At 42.4% G+C, this 5,656-nt stretch overlaps 1 pseudogene; it reads right to left on the bottom strand.

The window, feature by feature from the left end:
- Positions 1–4,078: 4,078 nt before the first annotated feature.
- Positions 4,079–4,197, bottom strand: LOC134950223 (5S ribosomal RNA; annotated as a pseudogene).
- Between the last annotated feature and the right edge of the window lie 1,459 nt (positions 4,198–5,656).

Raw genomic sequence — 5,656 nt, 5'->3', positions numbered from 1 at the left:
GCACTGTCCTCCTACTATATATACTGTGCACAACTAAAATGCACCACAGGTATGGATGGATAGTATACTTGACGACACAGAGGTAGGTAGAGCAGTGGGCTACTGTACCGTACTAATATAATACTGGTGGTCACAGGTCAGAAAAATTCTGCACTGTCCTCCTACTATATACTACAATGCAGCACAGATGTGGAGCGTTTTTCAGGCAGAGAACATAGATATTTTCAGCACACTGAGCACAGATATTTGCAGCACACTGAGCACAGATATTTGCAGCACACTGAACATAACTGAGACAACGCTGCACGTCCTCTCCCTATCATCTCCAATGCACGAGTGAAAATGGCGGCGACGCGCGGCTCCTTATATAGAATACTAATCTTGCGAGAATTCGACAGTGGGATGATGACGTTCGGGCGCGCTCGGTTTAACCGAGCAAGGCAGGATGATCCGAGTCTGCCTCGGAACCGTGTAAAATGGGTGAAGTTCGGGGGTTTCGGATTCCGAGAAACCGAACCCGCTCATCACTAGTAAAAAAGGAAGCGCTGCCTATACCTATCAAAAGGTAGCCTTTTCATCAATAGCAAAGGCTGCGTCTGTTGCCCAGAGCTGGATTAAAGCTATGGGGGCCCCGGGGCATTTCAGACAGCGGGGCCCCTAACACAGAGGCAGGCAGATGAATTATATATATATATATATATATATATATATATATATATACACAGGTTGAGTCTCCCTTATCCAAAATGCTTGGGACCAGAGGTATTTTGGATATGGGATTTTTCCGTATTTTGGAATAATTGCATACCATAGTGAGATATCATGGTGATGGGACCTAAATCTAAGCACAGAATGCATTTATGTTACATATACACCTTATACACAGCCTGAAGGTCATTTTAGCCAATATTTTTTATAACTTTGTGCATTAAACAAAGTGTGTCTACATTCACACAATTCATTTATGTTTCATAAACACCTTATAGACACAGCCTGAAGGTCATTTAATACAATATGTTTAATAGCTTTGTGTATAAACAAAGTTTGTGTACATTGAGCCATCAAAAAACAAAGTTTTTACTATCTCACTCTCACTCAAAAAAGTCCGTATTTTGGAATATTCCGTATTTCGGAATATTTGGATATGGGATACTCAACCTGTATATCTATGCACTGCTAAAAAAAATAAAGGGAACACTTAAACAACACAATGTAACTCCAAGTCAATCACACTCCTGGCAAATCAAACTGTCCACTTAGGAAGCAACACTAATTGACAATCAATTTCACACGCTATTGTGCAAATGGAATAGACAACAGGTGGAAATTATAGGCAATTAGCAAGACACCCCCAATAAAGGAGTTGTTCTGCAGGTGGTGACCACAGACCACTTCTCAGCTCCAATGCTTTCTGGCTGATGTTTTGGTCATTTTTGAAAGCTGGCAGTGCTTTCACTCTAGTGGTAGCATGAGACGGAGTCTACAACCCACACAAGTGGCTCAGGTAGTGCAGCTCATCCAGGATGGCACATCAATGTGAGCTGTGGCAAGAAGGTTTGCTGTGTCTGTCAGCGTAGTGTCCAGAGCATGGAGGTGCTACCAGGAGACAGGCCAGTACATCAGGAGATGTGGAGGAGGCCGTAGGAGGGCAACAACCCAGCAGCAGGACCGCTACCTCCGCCTTTGTGCAGGGAGGAAAAGGAGGAGCACTGCCAGAGTCCTGCAAAATGACCTCCAGCAAGCGACAAATGTGCATGTGTTTACTCAAACGATCAGAAACAGACTCCATGAGGGTGGTATGAGGGCCCGACGTCCACAGGTGGGGGTTGTGCTTACAGCCCAACACCGTGCAGGATGTATGGCATTTGCCAGAGAACACCAAGATTGGCAAATTCGCCACTGGCACCCTGTGCTCTTCACAGATGAAAGCAGGTTCTCACTGAGCATATGTGACAGACGTGACAGAGTCTGGAGATGCCAAGGTGAACGTTCTGCTGCCTGCAACATCCTCCAGCATGACCAATTTGGCAGTGGGTCAGTAATGGTGTGGGGTGGCATTTCTTTGGGGGGCCGCACAGCCCTCCATGTGCTCGCCAGAGGTAGCCTGACTGCCATTAGGTACCGAGATGAGATCCTCAGACCCCTTGTGAGACCATATGCTGGTGCGGTTGGCCCTGGGTTCCTCCTAATGCAAGACAATGTTAGACCTCATGTGGCTGGAGTGTGTCAGCAGTTCCTGCAAGGCGAAGGCATTGATGCTATGGACTGGCCCGCCCGTTCCCCAGACCTGAATCCAATTGAGCACATCTGGGGCATCATGTCTCGCTCCATCCACCAATGCCACGTTGCACCACAGACTGTCCAGGAGTTGGCGGATGCTTTAGTCCAGGTCTGGGAGGAGATCCCTCAGGAGACCATCCACCACCTCATCAGGAGCATGCCCAGGCATTGTAGGGAGGTCATACAGGCACATTGAGGCCACACACACTACTGAGCCTCATTTTGACTTGTTTTAAGGACATTACATCAAAGTTGGATCAGCCTGTAGTGTGTTTATCCACTTTAATTTTGAGTGTGACTCCAAATCCAGACCACCATGGGTTAATAAATTTGATTTCCATTGATAATTTTTGTGTGATTTTGTTGTTAGCACATTCAACTATGTAAAGAACAAAGTATTTAATAAGAATATTTCATTCATTCAGATCTAGGATGTGTTATTTTAGTGTTCACTTTATTATTTTGAGCAGTTTATCAGATAAACACGTAATGACACTCCCAAAAATATAGGGCATCTGCTGACCCCCAAATAAACAGGGATGGTAATTTCCTGATTTGAAAAATTAGCAACAAAGAGGGATGGGGGATATAGTAACCAACGGTGTCTAAAATAAATTAATCTGACAGTATATAAATAATTAAACATTTTAAAAAAAGTATTAACAAAAAAGTCTAAAAATAATGTACATATCTCTTTAAAAGAATGGGACAAAAAACATACACAATCATGTATATAAATAGGTAAAGTGCAAAAAATAGGTAGAGTACAAAATATTTGTAAGAGGATTTAGCTTATCTGAGTATGAGGTCACTGTCAGGTTGTCCAACGCATTTCGTCACACAGACTTCATCAAGGGGTAAAGGCAAAGTGGGACTGGGCTTCTATTTATACTAGTACTGATCCATATTCAATTACGACATCACATCCTGTCTCTTAATGAAGTTATTAATTGCTAAGAATTAAACCTATGGTTAATGTAGTTAAAATCCAATATGAACATATGGTATATATACAGTATATACCTAGTAAAAACGAGTGCTTTAGGAACAGTTTAGGATATGAAAAATATCTTTAAACAACTTTATATGAGTAATAGCGGTACTTCTGCCACACTTCCGGTGTCCTCGCGTCTGTACATCACTTCCGCCTTACTTCCGGTACACGACTTGACATGCGCCTGCTGTCCTCACTGAGGTAGATGGTGATAGAGGCCGGACTCAAGCGGCTGGACTTCCGCGACTCGATACATTGCGGCGGTCATTTTGTCAGGGATACTCCTAGTAGATTTCAATGTGGCGGCCATTTTGGTGGAGACCAGACTAAAGGACACTATTTCATTCCTCCACAGCGGTTACCATGGAACCAAACAGAATGCATATAAATAATAGAAAAACATGTAATACTCTATTACAAGGGGTCTATAAATCGCAAATTTCAAGAAAGGAAAAGGGGGGAGGCAAATACTATCAGTGATAATTAACTGGCATTAGTGATGTATAGTTAGCATATTATCACTGTGCTTATCTATTATAGTAATGTAGGTGATGTGCTGGATTAACACTATCAGTGATTACTAATCGTGATTAGATATACATATAATATAAAAATCAAATACTATAGTATATTTCTATTGGTGATAAGACATACATATATATAATTAAATACTATATTTAAAAATATATTTAAAACATCTAAGTTTAGAAATGATTCAAATTATATTAATTAATTATTAATTCATATGTGACAATTAGTGACTCTATTGACACTCTTGATACAGACATTCGGAATTCTCAGACTAAATTACAGTACCTGATCTTCCCAGGCGGTCTTCCTTTCTGGTACTGATCAGGCCCAACACTGCTTCGCTTCCAAGATCGGGCGAGATTGGGCATTTCCAGTGTGGTTTGACTGTAGTAATCTCTTTCCGTACATGTGTCAAAAATATTATTATTAATAAGTGAATACTACAGTGCAGAGTGAACATAGAATTCATCTTATTAAAAGTAGAAGGAGGGAGGGAAGGGGGGTGGGGGTGGGGGTGGGGGGCTCGGAAAGGGGAATGGAGGTTGTAAATGTGTATTTTCCAGCAGCGTTGTTGTTTCACAGGAAAGGAGCAATTTCATAGTTCTCGTTGAACCCATTGGATGTAAAGTTTGTAATTGAAAAATCCAGAACATTTCTCGACGTGAAAGTTTATTGGCTAGGTCGCCACCTCTCTCTCTCCCAACTTAACCAGTTTGATTGCTTTAAAAGTCAATGCATCAGGATTGGAGTTATGCACTATATTAAAATGTTTGGACACTGCATAATTTTCAACCTTGTTCTTGATATTACGGACATGTTCTTGTATCCTCATCTTGAGAGGTCTCTTTGTTTTCCCAATGTACTGTTTTCCACAGGCACATTCTAATAAATAAATGACTGATTGAGTGATACAATTTATAAAGTCTTTTATTTTGAACTCATTCTTTTTCTCTGCTTCCGTGAACGTTTTCCTAGCTGGGTGTAGATATCCATAAATGTTGCATCGGCCACATTTATAAGGTCCTGTGCATTTTGTGCATTAGTCGACCCTCATCAGGTTCCGTACTTAACATACTTGGGGCTAGGATATCCACCTCTCTCTCTCTCTCTCTCTATATATATATATATATATATATATATATATATATATATATATATATATATATAATGTTCAGTATGATTTCCCGATGGATGGGATTCCAACAGCGGCATCCTGTCTATCAGAATCCTGACAGTCCCCTCTAAAGTACCCTAACCCTCTTCTGCCCTCTACCCTACCCCTCCCTTGTGGGTGCCTAACCCTCCATTCCCCGCTGCCTAAACCAAACCCTCTCCGCTTGGTGCCTAACCCTATCCCTCCCCTTCTATGTGCCTAACCCTCCTTCCCCAGTCCCTAATCCTAACCCTAACCCTCCTTCCTCAGTCCCTAGCCCTAATCCTCCCCTTCTATGTGCCTAACCCTAATCCTCATTCCCTAGTCACTAACCCTCCCTTTCTATGTGCCTAACCATAAACCTCCTTCACCAGTTCCTAACCCTAACCTTTCCGGCCCTGCTCCCTACCCCCCCTTCTCCTGCCTAAACCTAACCCTCCCTGCAGCAGGACGCCATCACTTCCTCCTGCTGAATGGATGTTCAGGATTCCAGCTGTCTGTATTGTGATGCCGGTATCTCATGCAGTGTGGCATCCCGGCACCGGTATATCGACCACCAGGATCCTAACTGCTTCCTATATATACTAACACTATGTTAGGGAGTTGACTACCGCGCACACAGGGAGCTGCAGAAATTGATTAGTGTGAGTGTGTACACCTACCACACCGATATAGATAACCAAGGAATAAAAGACACA

Source organism: Pseudophryne corroboree, chromosome 8 (genome assembly GCF_028390025.1).
Source record: "Pseudophryne corroboree isolate aPseCor3 chromosome 8, aPseCor3.hap2, whole genome shotgun sequence".
NCBI classification, from domain to species: domain Eukaryota; kingdom Metazoa; phylum Chordata; class Amphibia; order Anura; family Myobatrachidae; genus Pseudophryne; species Pseudophryne corroboree.
This window is presented reverse-complemented; position numbering and strand designations above follow the sequence as displayed.